The sequence below is a fragment of the Lonchura striata genome, chromosome 2 (assembly GCF_050655825.1).
Source record: "Lonchura striata isolate lonStrDom1 chromosome 2, ASM5065582v1, whole genome shotgun sequence".
Lineage (NCBI taxonomy): Eukaryota > Metazoa > Chordata > Aves > Passeriformes > Estrildidae > Lonchura > Lonchura striata.
This window is the reverse complement of record NC_140704.1, coordinates 136,410,424-136,430,237: the sequence shown is the minus strand read 5'-3', so window position 1 is coordinate 136,430,237 and position 19,814 is coordinate 136,410,424. Positions and strand designations below refer to the sequence as shown.

The 19,814-nt window shown below is 44.9% G+C and overlaps 1 protein-coding gene across 2 annotated transcripts in view; it reads left to right on the top strand.

Moving 5' to 3' along the window:
• Positions 1-3,815: 3,815 nt before the first annotated feature.
• NCALD (neurocalcin delta) overlaps positions 3,816-19,814 on the top strand; it is a 57,942-nt gene continuing 41,943 nt past the window's right edge. For both annotated transcript variants that reach the window (XM_021529438.4, XM_021529437.3), the window contains exon 1: positions 3,816-3,979. The gene's annotated coding sequence lies outside the window, so the exon portion shown is untranslated. The remainder of the gene's footprint in view (positions 3,980-19,814) is intronic.

The window sequence follows — 19,814 nt, the reverse complement described above, 5'->3', positions numbered from 1 at the left end:
CCCTGGATTCAGTTGGCTTTCTGGGCTGCCAGATAAAACTAAACTTACTAAACTAAAATAAAATAAGCAAAAAAATTATTTAAAAAACCCTAAGCTAACTAGGTTTTCTAGACTGCCAGCTCATGTTGAGTTTTTAATAAGGCATCACTCACAAATCCTTTTCTGCATAAAATATCTATTTTGTATTTTTCCTGTCAGTGTCCATGTCTCATTGCTTTGAGCTTACTTGGTTGATTGAGACTATAGAGGAAGCTGTTTTTATGTTGGGGGTTTTATCACAGAAAAGTTAAGTTAATTCAGGGAGTATAGGGTTTTTTGCCACTTCTTGCAGAATATTTCAGCTCTCTGAGGGACAGATGCTGTTGCTTTCATTTTTGCATCTGTCTGCATGGTGCAAGTCTCCCTTGACCCTAGTCCTGGAAAGCTTGAACAGTTACATCAAGAAGTAGGGATTCAGTCAGCAATTCAGAAAATATCCCTGTGGAGGAGCCATATCACTGGGGGAGGTGCAGGAAAACTTCAGCCAAGCCTTAGGAACTGGGAACATCCAAACCTACACTGCCATTATAATATGTTCTTCAGAGCATTGGTCTCTTTTTTTCACTTACTATCTTTCAGCTGGATGAAAATTATAACCCTTTCAACATATAATTAGTACCCCCCCATAAACACTGTGCATGGTTTAAAAACTCCTCCAAGCTCTTGTACTGCAGCAGAAATATCCTGTAAAGGTGGGTGAAAGGGCTATTTTTATGCTGGAAGATGAAGGTGCTCTGCATACACACTTGTCTGCAGGTGTGGAGGACCAGATTTACACAGGAGCAGCGCAGGTGCAGGTCCTTGAGGGTCTGTGAGAGTTGGGGTTCTACAGCCTGGAGAAGAGGAGGATCTGGGGGGGACTGTAGAGCAGCCTTCCAGTACACAAAGTTTTACAAAAAAGTTTACAAAAAAGATGGAGAGGGACTTTTTACAAGGACAAGGAGTAGTGGCTTTAAACTGAACTAGTGCAGACTGAGATTAGATATTAGGAAGAAATTATTCTCTGTGAGGGTGGTGAGACACTGAAACAGGTTGTTCTGTGAAGAAGTGATGGATGTCCCAATTCTGGAAGTGTTCAAGGCCAGGCTGGATGAGGCTTTGGGCAACCTGATCTAGTGAAAGGTGTCCCTGCCCATGGCAGAGGGATTGAAAGTAGGTGATCTTTAAGGTCCCTTTGAACCAGAACCATTCTATGATTCTATGATCCTGCCTGGCTGTCTCTGCCAGCTCTTTAGGGAATCAGCACAATGGTTTTTGGGGTTTTTTTAAATGTTTTGTGACCATTAAAATGCATGTGTTGTATTGTCCCCTTTTGTGAAAAGCCTTTTGTAAGATTTAAGAACCATTAAAATCTTTCAGGTGCATGCATTTTTGTCAGAGCAATACAAAGAAATGCACAACACAGTGTTGAGAGATATCTTTTTAAACTGCAAACCCAAATTTTATGTAGTATTGTACAAACATTGCCATTAAGTGAAAGAATACATCTGTAAATTATGATACAATTTCATTGGTGGGTGTTGACATGAAGTGTCAGCCTTCTATATTGGATTAATATGTGGGATTATGTGCAACACATGTAGCAATCAGTGGGTTTTTAAAATTCATCACATTATTCTTGTTTTGTTAAACAGTCACAGGTTTCCTAGCTAATTGTGAATATCTTCTTTTCATGGCATGAGTTTTAGACAGTGGAGGCTGCCTTATTCTATTGTAATAACTTTGAGCCCTCTTCACTGCTTTGCACTGAGGCCCAGGGGGCAGCTCAGGATCTCAGAGGGCTTTGCCCCTAATAGCATCTGCCCAAGAAAGCTCCAATGCAGTGCCAGTGCTGGAGAGGTTGTTGGTAAACCGTGCTGGAGATGCCCTACTCATTAAATGTGTGCAAGCCAGCACTGGCTGTTGTTGATCCCAGGCTCACAGAATGATTAGAAGGGACCACTGAAGGTCATCTAGTTCATCTTCCCTGCTCAAGCAGGGTTCCCCAGAACACGTTACTCAGGATTGTGTCCAAAGAGCTTTTGATTAACTGCAGAGAAGGACACTCCACAATCTTTCTGGGCAGCTTGTTGCAGTTCTCTGTCACCCTTAGAATAAAGAAGCTTTTCCTCATGTTCAGGTGGAACTTTCTATGCACCAGTTTCTGCCATTGCCTCTTGTCCTATTACCTGGCACCACTGGGAAGAGCCTGGCTGCATCCTTTTGATACCCTCCCTTCAGATACTGATACACATTGATGAAGTTCCCTCTCAGTACAGGCCCAGCTCCCTCAGCCATTCCTCAAAACGGAGGTGTTCCAATCCCCTAATAATCTTTGTATCCCTTCATTGGACCCACTCCAGGAGTTTCATGTCTCTCTTGCACTGAACTGGACCGAGAACTCCAGATGTGGCCCCACTAGAGCTGAGTACAGGGGCAGGATCACTTGACCTGCTGGCCACATTGTTCCTGTCACCCCAGGATACCTTTGGCCTTCCTGGCCACAAGGGCACCCTGCTGGCTCATGGACATTTTGTTGTCCACCAGGACCTTCTCTGCAGAGCTGCTTCCCAGCACGGCAGCCCCCAGCCTGTACTGGTGGTCCCCGGGTTCCTCAACAGGTGCAGGATCTGCATTTGCCTTTGCTGGGTTTCAGATGGTTCTCTTCCCATCCCTCCAGCCTGCCCAGGTCCTTCTGAAAGACTGCCCGGCCCTCTGGGGCATCGGCTGCTCCTCCCAGCTTTGTGCCACCAGTGAACTTGCTGAGGAGGCATTTGCCCCTTCATCCAAGTTACTGCTGGATAAGTTAGATGATACTGGACACAGTATTGATCCTTGGGGAACACCATGAGCTAGAGGCCTCCAAGTAGACTCTATGTTGCTGACCACAACCTTCTGAGATCTGGTGTTCAGAGAGTTTTCTTTCCACCTCACTGTCCACTCATCTTCTGATGAGCTCAGAAACATTTTCTTGTTGCTGACACTTTGTCTTTCCTCCCTGCTTCTCACAGGTGAAAGTCTTTTCCTTCTTCAGCATCTTCTGTGTCCTACTCCTGGTGCATTCATGTGTTGTAGGGCTCTGGTAAAGTGGAGAGAGGAAAAAAAAAAAAAGGAAATTTGGAGGATGGAGTGGATTGTAGCTAGAGTTACAAGGAAACTTGAGACACTGGTGTTGTGTCTCTTCCTGCAGGAGAAGGCTGCACAGGCGAGTCAGAATCAGATGGAAGCATGTGCTGCTTTGTCCCCCTTCCCACGATGTTTTGCTGGGAGCAGATGGGGAGGCTGGCATGCAGGCTGGCAGAGGGAGCACATCCCGAGGCTGAGGGGCCCGAGGCCGAGCTGGCCAGGCAGCTCTGGGGGCCAGCCCCCAGCCCCGCACGGCTGCTGCCCCTCATCACCGCAGCAGGACCGCTGCTGCCTCGCCCAGTCCGGGCAGAGTGCGGGTGACCAAGCATGTGTCACTGCGGCCGTGAATAAAACTTCAGCTATGCGTCATTTAGAAAGACCCTAATTTTAGCTAGCCACCGTGTCGCTGGGGTGCCCCAGCACCCTCGGAGGGCAGCTTTTGTGCCCCTTTGCTCGAGCAGACCAGGTGTATAATGTCTCTTTCCTGCCGGAGGCTGGGGACGCGGAGGCGGAGCGGGACAGGGTTAGGAGCGCGGCCAGCCCCGCCGGCCCGCGGAGCTCGGGCTGCCCGGGCCGCGGCGTGCGCGCAGGGTGACAGATGACCTGTGGAAACCATTCCGGAGCCGGGCCGGCGTTGCCGGGACAACCAGCGCTCCCGGGCCATGTGACGGCCGCCTTGACGTCAGCCGGGGGCTGAGCCTGCGGTCCGGCCGCGCCGTCAAAGCGTGAGAGCCGCTGGATGCTGGAGTCATCCCCGCCGCCGCCGCCGCCGCTGCCGAATCCCAGGGGCTGCCGGAGCATGGACTATTAAAAACTTGCATTTCTGCGGTGTGAGGTAACCATTTGTTTTATGTTCTCATCACGTTTGGATTGTTTTCCTTAAAAAAAAAAAAATAGAATAGAAAGCAGCTCGTATCAGTGAATGATTTTTTTTTTTTTCACTTGTTTGTTTTGGCTGGAAGTTTGTCTTGATGAACAAGCCCAGCGCTATCAGATAAATGCAAAGCAGCTTCCAGTTACTAATGCTGTGTGTAGACGGCAAAACGGAGTTAAATATAGATGAATGATCCGTGAAAGGAGAATAAAATGATATCGCTCTCATTTGACACTTTAGAATATAAATGAACGTGAGTAATCCTAGGCTAATGCATTCGGGAGCTAAAAGAAATTATGTTTAGGCATTGTGGTCTTTATACCTCTGCTGGAATTTGTTGGTTTTTAATTCTGCCCGGTTCAGGCGGGTTTGAGCCCAGCGTGTCCAGTGAGGGAAAGCCAGCAGTCAATGCAGCCAGGAACAGCTTAAAATCCAACTCTCAAAGTTGGAGCATTTAAATCATCTTTGTTCACGCGGAGTCCCTGCACCCTGCGCGCTCCCCGGGCTTTCTGCCCCTCTCCTGCGGCACGCGGCACTCCTGACTGTACACTGTTTACAGAGGAAAGAACCAAAACCTTCCTGAAAAATTATCTGAAATATGCCAAGACAGCAGCACTGCTGTAACACAGGCTTTTACCCTTTTTCTCACAAGCACACATACACAGGGCTTTTTTCTCTCTCTTTTTTTTTTTTTCTGTTGTGCATTGAGATCCGTTAGAATAGCTAAAAAAAGAACTGCAGCATGAGCAGCATGATTTTTCAATCAGTGATTTCACCCTGATTGAAAAATGAAATGCTGTTTGAGTTTTTTTATAAAAACACGAGGGAGTTTGTTTCTGTATCGTGCTTACTCCGAGGTGGCTGTTGTGGGGAAGGATATCCCAGAGCTCCTGAAGTTCAGTGCCACAGGCTGAGTTTGTTTGTGTGGGAACATATAGATTTGTTTTAAGAACAGATTACAGCTGAAGCATCACGTGCATTGTTTCCTGGAAAAGTATGTTAGATCTTTCTTATCTTCTTTAATTATATACTCCCGTTCCCTTCCTCCCAAAGTTCAAAGGGTTTATCAATAATGGTAATGATTCTCTAAAGCAGCTGCTGTCTAAAACGATGTGGAGCTACAAAACAATTTAAACCATGGAGCAGTAAAATATTTTTTTTTTAATTCTATAAAAATTATTCTAATATTATCAAATGCAGCAAAAGTAATTGTTTCAGAAAAAGAGCCAAGACGGACATTAAAACTGAAGGCACTTCTCTAAGGAAGTTATGGCTTAGTGCTCTGGATTTCACTGTATTTGGCATTCTTAACAGAGAACAAGGATAAATGCTGAAATATCTAAGCCGCCTGAAACGTTTGAAAAATCTAAACCATTTCACTTGGTGTTATCTCATCAGTCCTTTCCAATTCAACTGATGCCCTAAGACATTATTGTTGCGGGGCTGAAATATTTCAAATTATCTTTATTAAATTCTTCACCTGATGCCACTGCACCAGTGCATGGGGAGTCTTGCCTGGCTCCTCACAGGTGAGTTTTACCCAGGTTTGCAGGAGCCTCGCAGTGCTAGAGGTGCTGGCACCCACGCACAGCCTTGCCACGGGGAGTGACGGGCGCTCACTGTCCCTGCCCCGTGACCTGCCTGGGCTGAGCTGGGCACAGCTGCTGTGGGGAGCCGTGTTCCAGCCCCTGGCATTCATCCCCCTCCATCTGCATGTGAGTTCCCCAGACTGTAGAGCTGGGCTAGAAGGGGAGGACAGGGAGGTGGTTTTTACAGCCCACCACCCTCTGAGGTCTGCTTGTTCTCCAGCTTATACTGCTGGGGTAAGTCTGCAGAGGGACTAGGGCATGGACTATGGGGACAGATTTGAGCTGAGTGGCACCTGCCATTCAAGAGAACTCATTCACCATCACATCTGCAGGATTTAATTCCATGTGTAGCTGCCATCACCTCCCAGATTGGACTAGGGTGATAATGCTCAGTGTGGGCTGAGGCTTATGCTCATTCATTTAGGCTTGAATACAGTGTCCTGTAGCATATGATGCCTTGAAACCACCTGTAAGTGGAAAAATAATTGATGCAACTTTAGCTCAAGAGCTATTCATTAGAAATGTCTTTAAAATACCTTCCTCATCGCCAGGTGGAATAGAGATATCTTTCTTTAGTGATACTGAGGTAATCCTGAAAAGGCTCTAACTTTACCTTAGAGCAAAGGATGGTAAAATGTGTCACATTTTAGCAGAAGGGTCCTATACATGCTGTTGCAAGAGATCTGAGAGGCAATGTTATAGGGGAAGCCGGTAAGTGCCACTGAGATTGCACAGGGATGCATCCTGCCTTGGCAGAGTGACAGCTCTATCCCCTCTTGGTGAGTCTTTGGGGGCTTTGCAGGCAGTGCCAGAGTCTGCAACTGGAGGTGACACAGATCCCTGCTCAGGAGGGAAGGGAATGGTGTGTGAGAGTCATCCTGGGGCTATGTGCCTCTGCTTGATGCAGTGATGTTGTGATGCTCTTGTTGTCACTGGTCAGCTCTGTAGCAAACCCTTTGGACAAGCACTGAGGTTTACCCTGGCAGTGTGTGAAGCTGCCAGGCAATGTAATGCTAAGCATCCCACCATCTCTGAGCTGCCATGTTTCCACACACCATGAGAAAAGAGCAAACAGCCTGCAGGTTCCTTCCCATCACCGGGAGGGGAAGGTGGCTGCAGCCCATCCTTCAAATTCTGCCCAACACTGACACTGCCAGCTAACTTGGGCTTGAAATCCTCTGGCATAGGGATTAAAAAAGTGAGATGCACATGGGCTTGGCGACACTTCACCTTCTTTTAGGGAGTCTAGACTGGCCCTCCTACTTCCCATCAGCCTTCATGTCATTTGCAGATGTCACCCCCTTGGCACACACATGATGAAGGGATGATCCCTTCCTGCAGTCTCCTTGTCCACGGCGAAGGGCGAGCAGACCTGCAATTCCCGAACTGGAGCGCTTCACCTTAGGAAAGATCTTGGCTGAAGTCACGTCTGAGATCTCCTCAAGTCACTTCTCACACAACTGCATACAGCAGAGAAATCAAAAACAGATGTGAGCTGTTGATGCCTCTGGCCTCATAATAATAACACTCAGTGTGCTCTACCTTGATCTGTTTGAGTTGATGGGCAATGACAATCTAAATTTAGGCCAGAATCATAATAAAACCTAAAATCCACTTGCAGTGCGGAACACTACTCCTTGAATTTTTTCAAACAGAATGCAATTTCTGCTGTCTTTCTAAAGGTCCTAGCTACTGCTGAGGCAATATCATGGGGGGAATAAAATCCTCTGTAGAGGGTGGCAGTTGTCAGTGGGAACTGATGCTTCAGGATGGAGTTTCAGGATCTTAAATTACTTATTGCAGAAGTTGGTTCTCACTCTGCTAAAAATCATTACATTGTGATAATTTAATATCTGCATCAACATTAGGAACAACTGGTTTAAATGATAACTGATCTAGAGTAGATCATTGGCATTTTAACTTACAGTTGTTTTTCCAATTAAACACAGATGCCATGTGTAGGGTACTCTGAATGCAAAATAAAAGTTGACCTGGCTGTTGCTTCCAAGCTAAAGCAACAAAAATCCTAACTCTGGAATGTTTTTGGTAGTCATATTTTAGAAATAATCTTCTGTGGTGAGCCAAAATCTGTACAGCCAGATAACAGCTTAAAAAATAGACTATGCTTTGGCTGTACTTTTCCTGCTGTTAAATCTATCTTCTTAAATATCAGGGAGTATGAGTTGAGGGTTGAGAAACAGTAATTTTGTAATTATTTTATATGGATTGAATTATTCTGTCATCAAATTTGCATTTCAGACAGCATTACAGTATGAAAATATAATTAGAAACTGTAATTCAGGAATTGCTGAATGTGATATTTCCCAGAGGGAGCACTGTGAAGAAGCTGCCCTTACTACAACTTTAGCAAATGTTGAAATTCTATAGGTGGGAAATGTGAAGGCTGAGTTGTAAAGTTCCGCTCCCTTCTGTGGTCTTCACATACTGTCAACTTGCTTCTTCATTTTTTTTATAAGATTCATTTCCACAAAATCATCTAATCATTACAAGCTGAAGGGCTCAGATCCTGTTCTGTTGAATTTCAGGCTGGCTGTGCTGATAGCTGCTGAATTGCTTTCAGCCACAAAATGACACTGAAATAATGTAAGGATCTGATTTACATGCAGAAAAAACAAGAAGCTTGTCATTTGGTATGAAATGCTGGTTTCAATTTGCCCAGCACCTGAAATTCCCAGCCACACCTCCTTTCACAGAAGGTAGCTGAGGATGGGTCTTGGTTTAGCTCTGTATATCTTCTTTTGTAGTTCACTATTTTTTGCAGTATGTGTTCACAGTGTTGTGCAAAGTTTTAGCTGTATAAAACCCACTAATGTCAATCATTATATTTTTTATTCTTGTGACAATCTATGGTTTAGCATAGACATACTAGCTGGAAACAAACGTGGCTTCTGTGTTTTAGCTGGGCTTGTATTGATAAATCCCATGTGCTTTTGTCTGAAACATGCACTTTTTAGAAGAGCATCTCCATGGCCAATTTTTCCCACCAACCTGTTGGGCATTGGTCAGGTCCTTATATGAAAGCAAGCCTGTGATGCACAAAGCAAGGATGGCACTGGGAGGAGACAGAAGCTGAGTGTGGGTCATGCTTGATGCTTTGATGTCCCCACACACCTGTCACAGTGCTGCTGAGTGACAGTCACAGTGCTACTGCAGAGGAAATGTCAGGATGGGAAAAGGAGAAGTGTGGATCTGTGACCCCAAGGATGGCATGGACACATGGGCTGGCTGGTGACATGGTTCCTAGTGACCCAGAGATACTGTCACCCCCAGAGTGCTCTGAGGATCGAGACATTTTGCCTGGGTGCTGGGGAAGATGTCTGTCCCATCACTCACATTTTGGGTGATGCACATCCTTCCCCCCATGTCTGGTATTTGCAGTATGAGCATAGGACAGGAGCTTCAGGGTGTCACTGCAGATGCCCATTTCTGTAAGGGAGGGTGCAGTATGCCAGGTTGGCTCTTTAGGGACGAGTGGCCTTGCTTGAGGTGCAAGTGCTGGTTTACAGGTGGGACACGAGGAGTTCCTGAACATCACAACTGCATTTTTGCACATTTACTTAGGAACTGCAAAAGAGCAGGAGGCAGCATTTCAACTGACTGTGTCTGCACATGGGAGCTGAAAAGCTTTGAGACAGGTTTATATCTGCCACATGTGTCACAAAGCCTCTTAGTTGTCTGCTGAATTTCATTGTGAAGAGAATGGGCTTTGGGAGCAGGCCAGAGCCAGGCTGTCCAGCCACAGGGGCACGGTGGACCAGGAGGGATGGGATGAGGGGGGAAGGAGAGCCCTTGGCAGAGCTGGCAGGATGTGTCCAGGGCAGGCTGATGTTCTTGCACTGCTGCATCTGCCCATGCAGGGAGCTCTGGCCATGCTGCTTCATGTCCCTGGGCATCTGAAGAACAGGCCAGACAACCTTTTTCTCTGTGAAATGGAGCTGTCTGAAGGAGTTGGGAGAATGAAATACTCTGCCAGTGATGTTGTTTAGCTGCCACGTGATGTAGCTGTGGCTAACAGGGCTGCTCTCTCTTCTGGGCACTGGGTTCAAAGTAGGGCTGCAGGAACACTGCACAGTCAACCCTTGTGCAATGTCTGCTACTTCACCCAAGAGAAGAGAAATTAAAACTGAAGAAGGTCAAAGTGGGCTTCTTTCCTTAGCAAATTCCCTCACTCCTGGAGCAGCAAGATTTCCTGATTATGCCTCATACAATCTTTCTGCATCTCCTCCAGGACTGCAAAACTACAATGGTTCCAGCACATATGAAGTGTCTAACTTCAGCTGAATAATACTCAAAGAGACTACATGAAGTAATTGAGCCCTGAGAACCTTTAAAGAAAATATTCTGCTCATGTTGTGCTCACAAATCCAAGATGCCAGGGGGATACAAGCACAAAGAAGTTGATTATTTCCACAACTGCTATGTGCTTCCTATCACAATAGTATTCTTTTGTGCAGAATGGCAGCAAGATTGCAGAGTCCTCTTTAGCTTTACCAACTTCACAAGCCCAGGTCCAATTAGAGCAATTATATCTCAGCAGAAGCACTGTCTGTTGTCTGCTGGACCTGTCTGTCAAGCATCCTATTCATTGCTGTTTATCATGTATGAGGCTTTTCATGGAAAGTTGTTCTGACCCTACTGAAACAGTCCCACCAGACGGGTAGCCTGCATTTTTATTTCACAGGCTGATGTGGATGAGAAGAGTACAAATTTACAACTGGCCAAGGATACATCTTTCAGTCTAACCACGATCTCCTCTCACTTGAGTATTATTGCTGGTTTGACACAGCACACAGCTTTCATGTTCAATTATTTCACTTCACCCTTCATTTTCAATTACTTTACTGCTAAAAATTGAGAACATTATCAGAATTCACAGTTCTTCCTTGCCATGTTCAAGGGTTTCCTTAATCAAAATCTCCAATGTGAATTGCAAGGCATGTAATGGTTGATGACACATGATATTAAACCACTTACAGCTCTGATGTCTGTGTAGACTCCCTGGTCTCTGAGTTACTGAAGTAGTGGGAACTACTAGCTGGGTAGTGGGAACTTCTGTAGAATGACCATTTGTATTTTGCTTTGACTCTCCTGACAGGGCCTGGTGAAGGAGCTGAGTAACTCCTTCCAAGGAAGTCCCCCTTGGCACCACTAAGGTAAAAGCTCAAAAGGAGAACTCATTGAAAGGCAGAAGTGCTGGGACTTGGGAAGGTCAGAGGCAATGCAAAGAGGAACTCTTTCTGAACAAAAAGTAGATATTTATTTTCTCACAGTGCTCTTGGAAAGGAAAATCCAGGGAGCAGTGTTTAGAGTCATCTTTATGAAACAAAGAGAATTATTTTTTGACAATTCAGAAATGAGATTGCCTGTGAGAGAGCATCCCCTGACCCTGCTGCTAGCTCCATGGTATCCATGGGAGTCCTGGCCAACATGCACAGCAGCATTTGGGCAGAACAGGACTGCTTTAGGAACTGAAAACATGAGCTCAGACTTTGGTTGATCTTCCTCCAGTATCATCAGGGCAGTGGTTCCCCCACATTTGTTTCCTATTTTGCCTCTTCTGCAGGTTTTAGCCCAGAAGGTCTGCTTTTGTCAGGAGGAACTGCCAGGCCATCTGCACTAGTGGTCCAGGTGTCACCTGTGCCTTCCCTTGGCAGAGGATGCTGCAGGCAGGAGACCTGTGCCACCCTGACCAGGGCTGCAAGGAGACCTGGCCAGTTTGGCCACACCGGTGGCAAGAAAAAGTGGGAGCTGATGAAGCAGCAGTATAACATGCTCCACATCAGCTCCATGGGGGTCTTGGTGAATTTTTTAAAGATGAGTTTATACTGCTTAACTGGATCGGCAGCCTTGGCAGATTCAGTTTATTTTCTTGCAGTGATGACGTTTTTGCTGAGAACCTGGGAGTAGGTTCTCTGCTGCTGTGCAGAGTCAGACTCCTCCACTTATCATAAACATATAATGTTTGTGATATTCAACTAGAAAAATACAGTTCCTTCAGAGATGGCAAAAGGTGACAGAAACACTAGCAGGGTGACTGCATGCCTGACTTTTACTCTTTTTGTTAGACCTGGGACCTTTGCATAAACCCTCACCTCAATTCAAGGAATCTGATTAGAAATAGAAGAATATTTCACTATTAGTTCACCATGTGCCAGTTATTAGTAGGCTGTGGTGTTGCTCCAAGAGCCTGTGGTAAGACACAGCCTTCCTGCATGCCACTCCCACCATATTTGCAGATGGCACTCCAAATAGGGTGCTGGGGAGGCAGCTGGGAGAGAAGGAGTTAAAACAGGCCACAAATACCAGTTTGAGACATTCAAACTGGTATATAGTAGCTTTTCTTTTGTTTGCTGAATTCCCCATGCTTTTACAGTGCTATTCCCATTATTCATTTATTCCCCAAAATAGCATTTTTAAGCAGAAGAATGACTTGAGTGGGGAGAAGAGGGGATCTGCAGGCCGAATGGGACAGCTGTATGCTCCTGTGTCTGCAGTGAGGGGTATTTCAGTATTTCAGGCAATTTTCCTTCCTCACTGGAAGCCCAGTAATTCCTCTGTGACAGTCCTTGCCTCCCAGGGGCAAGCGTTGCACAGTGTGCTCATGCTGTTTTTATGGCCCAACTTGAAAAGAAGCATCTCTTGCTGGTGGACACTCCTTTGAAGAGGAAGGATGCCTTTGCATCCAAGGATGCATCCAAAGGATGCCTTTGGAAATATAAGCCCAAAGGAGCCTGGCCCTAGGACTAGTGATGCAGGCAGATCCCACTGAGCTGGGAGGCAGTTCCAGCCATCAAAGCTCCTTGTGTGGCCCATCCTTGAATGCTGGCTCAGGAAAGCACTGCTCTGGAGGGGCTCCCTGACAGCACCCACCAGGGCTGGCCAGGGATCCTGCTCCCTTATCCCTCACAGTCAGGCATGCAGCCAAACACAAGCAATGTCAGCTCCAGAAACAGGTGCCAGCAGCCTTCCCCTAGGGCTACAGGGAGGGATGGTAGAAAAGAAGCCCTGAGAGGAATTAAAAATTAGATGCTTGTGTCAGTGGCTTCCTGTCACCACATCTCAGCAGCTCACCTTCACAGTGGCTGGCTGCCTGCCCAAGCACTGGGGAGAGACAGGAGCATCCCATTCTCACTGCCTTTGCTGGAGATCAGCCAGCTCTCCTGTGGTCCTGGTAGGTGGATGAGGAGGAGCTGCTTCACTGCTGCACGCACACAGAACTGACCAGAACAAACAGCATGTGCCTCTTTGTGGAAATCCCCTGAGTCCTAGTGAAAGGCATCACACCCAGATGTGGCCAGACCCAGATGAGTCACATGGCTCTTCAGCAGGTGCAGCTGTCCAAGTGTGGGTGCTGAGAAGCTGAACTTGCCATACCACAGCTCTCTCTGTGGTCTGGACTGTGCAATAAACCCAGTAACAGTGTGCTTAGTGTGGGTGGAGGCTGAGCCCACAAAGACTGGCATTTGGGCTGCAAGGGTCAAGCCAACCAAGGCTGGTATTTGGAGGTAGAAGGGCTGAGCTCCATGGGGACATTTGGCCCTCCTTAGCATCCAGTCCAGCTCCTTGGTGTGCACATGCCCTGAAACCCCTTCAGAGCCCCAGCAGATTCATCACTGAGCCCAAGGTCCCTTGCAGAGCATGTCCAAAATTATTTGAACTTTGGGTCTAGTTCATAATCCCCTCTTAATATCCCACACTAGGTAAGCATTTGCTTCCCCCAAGCCTTGATATTTCTGGTTTTGACACTAACATTCAAGTAAGTGACAAGCTCTCCAGTTTCCTGAGATAATGGCTGTGTCTGTACCATGGCCACTGGCTGTGTCCACAATAAATGAAATAGTGGGCAACCCCAGCACCAGAGCTCAGTAGTCAAAATCACTCTCTGCAGAGCAGTCCCTATCCCAGTCTAGTTCCCAATCAGTTCCCAACCTGTTCACTGGGTTCCAGGGGGCAAATGGCACACAGTCACTTTTCAGGAGGGTGCAGAGTTCAAGAGCACAGACAAGGGAACTTCTGTGCCAGTTGGCCCCGTGCTGGGGAATGCTCCCAGATGCATTTGCTTCATAGTCACAGGTGATGTGGTAAATGTCATCATGCATAACTGGGTGAGAATCCTTGGGGGTGAAAAAAGAGCCTTAAAAATAAAAAAGTGGTTTTTTCTGAAGCCCAGGTCTAGGTAGAGTTCTTGAGCTGCCACGGCCAGGAAATCAGCCCATTGGAGCATGACAAAAAGGCTGGCAACTCCAGTCTGTCAAAAAAAAGCATTGAGGTTCTAATAGGACCGAAGTGAAGGAAATGAGGAGCAGGGCTGGAAGAAAGGATATAAAAAAGCCTTTGGTCCATAGAGCACCAGGCTCTTTACTCCCCTGTTTGTGCAGAGGAACATAATCTTGTACACTACTGACCCTACTCTTTACAGAGTGTGGGTTTGATGCTGATTTCATATTGTTTATTGGTATATACTCTTTCCCCTGTGAGGCTCAGTTTTAATCCTTTTCTAGTTTACAATCCACTTATTTTTAAGATGTGAAAAATGCATAGGTCAGTATCCACTACTGTTCTACCATTTCTCCAGAAGACGTAAATTGTTATTATCTGTATTAGCTTTCTCATTGAGAAACCAACGTTACACTTTTTTAATGCTGTCTCATGCCTAAAATCTGTTTTCCAAATCCTCCTTTGCCTGAAGTAAGCGCTGTGCACTGCACAGTGCATCCTCCAGCTCCCTGGGGACTGCCCAGCCCCACATACAGCACTGCCTTTGCCACATAGCACTGTCAGGAATTTCACATTTCACTCTGCAAAGAGAGAAGTAATGTCCATGTGCTGTCCTCGTAAAACCTCAGGGTTGAAAGAGGTCAGAATGAAGGACACTTCTGAATGCAGTTTTCTCCCAGTACTTCTGATTGTGTTGAATTCAACCTTTCTGTTATGGACCTCGGAGCATAATGGCAGCAGGGTTTGAGAGAACCAGGGGAACATTTGCCTATCTCTTTGCCTGCAGCTCTTCAGGTAGTTTTGATTATTTTAATTACATCCTCTGTTAGACAGGGAGCATCTTCCACTTTCCCTGAATTTCCCAGTCGTGTCAGGTCACAGATCACTTAGTGCTACATGGAAGCCATCATATGGAACTCTGATATTATTTGCGGATTTACAGCAAATTCCTGAAAAGTATGAGGCTACTGGCTGAAAACTTTTGAACAGTGGTGTTTAGTAAAGCAGGACTTGGGCACGACTGTGTGAAAATGTAAAGTTTTCCCTTTTTACTTGCAAACAGGAGTTGCTGTGCTTGTATTGCTCCAAGTAATACAGGGGATTTGGGAAGACTAGCATTAAGACAGTTTTTCAGAGTCATTGAATATGTTTTAATCCTTATTAGCCTTGAGCAATTGGCTCCCAGTGAACTCATGGAAGGAGAGGTATAATTAAAGATCTGTCTTGCATGGCCTGCTGTGCATTTATAGCTCTGCAACTGCTCTCGGTAGTGAAACAGAAATATATCTTTCAAGAAAAGCTCAACAACAAGAAATATTTATTTCAGAAATATGAACACAAATGTTTCTTGCAAGAATCATCAGATAAAAGCAAAATTGTTCTTAAATTTCTCGTTCCACTAAGCACCTGGCTCTAATCTACAGTTCCTTGCCTTTGTTCATTTTTTAACCCATGTGGGATCCTATTTTAAGGCATTGTTATTTCATCCGATAATAAAGGTCTATTCAACCATATGTGTGTTTCATCAGTGTTGACATTTCTTGCTCCCTGTCATATTTTGCATTTTTCTTCAATCTTTCCACTGAAGAACCAGTGTTGTCCAAATTGCTGCTGCTCAGCTGGACACAACTCCCTGTTCCTTGCTATTTGAAGTTGATTACCTAATTCTGCTGGTGGGTAATTTTGATAAAGATTTCACAGAGTGCTAAATTTGTCTGCACAGATGATAGAATGACAGGTTTTTCTCCCAGCCATTGCCGAGGTTTATGATTGCTGCTTCTCAGGTGTCTGGCACAAATGGAAGTGGCACCGTTGTGGGACGTGCTTGTTATGCAGGCATTAGCTTTGAAAAACCCTGGATTATTGCATGGTTTGTCATGTCTGTTTAAGCACACTCTTTCTGCTCCTCCTCCAGTCAATTAGAAACTCTATTAAATTGAATAAACATATTAAAAAAGTAAGAGATTTACTCAAGGAATCTTTATTGCATTTCATTATAAACCACTGAATCTAATTTAACAAAGAAGATTGCTTTAATTATAAGCGGACAAAAGACAGATCTACTCTATGTTCCCACTAGGCAACTATCAGCAACATGCACCTTCTTCATCTAATGCAGTCTTGACAAGTAATTAGGTTTGGTAGTTCTCCTGGGAACAGCAGTTAACTGTATTACAGAACCCCCCAGAGACAATGACATCAGGTGGATTTGTTAGGTTCTGTGGTATCTGTTCTCAGCTGTTTTTTCTTGCCCTGAGGAAACTCATGACACAGCCTAATGTAGGCAGAGGGTTCAGATGATGAGCTGTTGATCTCCCCATCTTATCTCCAGCCAGTTTCACTGCACTTGGTGCTGCCCTCTGGAAGCTCAGCAGATGGGAGAGAGCTCTGGTGGCCCTCTGTGCTTTCAGACACATGCATGGCTAGTTTTTGTTGGCAGAGTGAAGTGCCTTGGTGCCATTCACTGTTTTGTACCTTATTACTATTTCAAGTCCCAAGCAATTTTCAGAGGAGAAAAAGGAAGAGTCAGTCCAAGGTGGTGTGCTAGAAGAACTCCCTGCTGCCTGTGTCCTTCCCTGTTAGATGGACATCTGAAAACTGAGTGAAGGTCTAATAAGCAGAGGAATTCCTCCATATCTGTCATGGTGTGGTTTGGAAGGGAGCATGAGGTGACATGGTGCCTTCCCACTGTCACAATTGAGGCAGTGCTGGGCGTGCCTTGAGGCAGAAGGATGGCTGTCAGGAGGTTTAGGTGCCCACAGCCTCTGAGCCCAGGTAGGGTCAAGAAGTGCCTGATGAGAGTCTGTTCTGTGCCATCCTCCTGTGAGTCTCTGCCAACCCAGGAATCTTGAAAATTCACCCCAACTAGTCCAGGAGCACATAACCAGCTGACAAAAAAAGTCATATAGATGAAAAAATCCTTTCCTTCCTCTTCCTGTGCCTCTGTTCAGTCAACACTAGTGCAGCTGTCACCCAGTAATTTTAGTGAAGTCATCAGAACTATTCAGAAGAAAAGAATGGTATTGTTAAATTATTGTGTTCCTTAGAGGAGACAAAAGGATGACAATAAAGAGGTGAAATTTTGTAGAAAGTTTGAATTGTTCAATACTGAATAGAGACCAGGCACGTCTGTAATTCACTTTCGAAGAAAATGCAAAACTTGATTTGGACAACAGCCTGCTAATCCTCCTGACTCCAAGGTTAAGCCCAACCAGCTGTGAATTTTATTGAGGCTATTTGTAAATCTTAATTTCAGTTAATTTTTTTGCAATAATGTATTGCTGCTCTCAGTGCTGTCTGATGCTTGAAGTGACAGAGCTGGCCAGCTTTCCTGACCTGTCTTTTGCATCCTGGCACTTGTTCCTTTGCTTGCCTAAAACTCCCCTCACATTCCTGCCACTGCCCATCACTGACATGTGGTAGGAGGTGATTACATAGTGCAGAGGAAGATAAAGATATTGCAAACTTGTTTACTTAACAACACTGTTTTTGGCTCTCCTCATGGTGATCCTCTGTGCCAGAAAAACTGCCCGCTGTAATAAGCATGCATGTTTTTTTGGGTGCTATTTCTCTTCCAAAAGTGAGGACAGTAGGAGATCACCTGACTCCCCTAGTCCACTGCAGGTATCCATGTGATATATAGACCCTCTTTGTGGAGTTTTAAAATTGCATTTTCCCATGACTTTGGCTTTTTGTCTTGTGATCTTTGAAGAAGGCTGTTCCACAGACTTTGCTGCTCTAGTGGTTTGAGATTTGCTTCTCATTCCCAGCCAAAATTTATTATGGCTAGTTTATACCCATTTGTTCTTTTGCCAGCATTGTCCTTTGGTTTAAACAGCTTTTCTCCTTCCCTGGTGTTTACCCCCTCTGATGTATTTATAGACTTCAACCATATCCCCTCTTGGCCTTTCTTTAGCAAGGCTAAACATCCAAGTGCCTCTGGTCTCCTTTGAGAGCACAGGCTTTCCATTCCCTTATTTGGCTTAATAGCCCTGCTCTGCAGCCACTGCAGGCCAAAATCCCTTTTCCTCAGTGTGTTTTCCTGGCCATGTACTACTTTCATCCAGGTGAGCCCTCATATTTTTAAAGACTGCTCATAAAGAGTGTTAGTATTTCACCCTCCCCGAACTACACAGATTGGTCTCAGCAGGTTCATTAGAAAGCATCACTTGTGTTCTGCAGGACACATCATATTGGTATTTTCCTGTTATGGCTATGTAAGTCCTCCAGCTCTTCCTCCTGCTCCATCATTTCTAGTTAAGAACATCAATTATTTCCACTTGTCTCTCACATGCTGCATTTTGCAATAAGGAGTCCCATCCCTTTGCACTCTTCCAGGGCTAAGATTGTCCCATTCTTCTGGTGGGGTAGTCTGGTGTCCACCTGATGGTGCCTGTCACCTTGGTGTCATCAGTAACTGCACCGCTTTGAGATTATGCATCCTGGTTATTAATGAAAATGTACAACAACATCCATCCTGAGACTCAGCTTGGAAGAACCCTACTGTAACCACCTTCCACCTGAGATTTCACCTCTGATTTCAATTCATGATCCTGAAAGAGGAAACATCTGCCTTATTCTGTCCAGCACATCCCTGAAGGAATGATTTGCTTTGATTTTACCCAAGTGGTTTTGCATTAGCCTTTCTGTATACATCCATGTATCTATTAGAAATGAATGCAGGTTAGAAAGCCAGTGCAGGCAGACTTCCTACAGACTTTCCATATAAGGTCAGTTCTGCCAAGAAACTTCAGTATTAACCTCTAACATTTCTACAGCTTCAGTCTGAGATCTCTCTTCAGCAGCACTTGCCAACTGTGGTGCTCAAGTTGGGGTGTTAGCAGATACGTTTTGCTCTGCTTCAGTCTCCCAGTGGATTACAAAGCCAAATTCATGAGTTTAATCACTACACTTATTTTTCAGACTTAGTACACTTTTTATTTTTTAAATGGGAATTTGGAATGGGCTGAAAATTCATTTGTGTTCTGGCAAGTGTCCCTCATATCTTGGCCTGCAGATGAAGAGCAAAAATGATATTTGTACCCTTTACATTCAAAATATGTGAGATTATAAATATATTGTAATCTTAAAACATTCCTGCTTGTTCTTAAATTAAGACTGTGAGATTTCTCCCTGAACATCTCCCTGTGAAGTCTGACAAACATCTGATTGTCTTCTTCTTTGTGCTAAAGGACTTAGAGAATTTTGGAGGAGTTGGTGGTGACATCTCACAAAACAAATAACACAGCTACTTCTCTTTTGGGCTCAAATAGACCAACAGAAGAGAAATTACAGACTATTTAGCTGCCCTTTTGATGACAGGAAAATCAACCATTGTCCTCCTTCCCATGAGTAGTTCCAGTTTTTATATCTATCAATGTTATCAGCTACTTCTTCTGAATATATTGTATAAATGAGAACTGAATGGACTGAATGAGAACTAGTTCCTTTAAAAAGAAGAGGAAGGGGCCTTCAGAAATAACAAGTCAATCTAGTTACGTTAGTTTCCTGCTTATAATTTAACTTTTTTATATTAACTTTAGAGCATTCTCTGATCTGAACAATAAGCTTTCATCTTTTCATATTCTGGGCTGGCTGAAAAGCCTTTGCCTAGTGCCTACATCTTATAAAACCAAAGATCTGTGACATTCCAGACTTCATCTTGTTTGGTGGACCAGTTATCCTGGACACTGCTCAAAGAATAATTGATTTGAGGATTTGTCAGCTAAACAGTCAGGTAGAAAAGTCTTTATTTTGTCATGAGGTTTCATTTTCCAGCTATTTTTGTTAAAATCAAGGAACTTCACATCAAGAAGGGATTATATAACTCAATCTGACACTCCATGTTGAGCAGACTGTTGTCTGCTCTAGCAATTTTGTGAAACTAGATTCCCATATTTCTGTTTCTGCCAACCATAAATTTGGAATTTGCTCACTCACTCTCTAGATTCCATTTAGAGATGGTATTG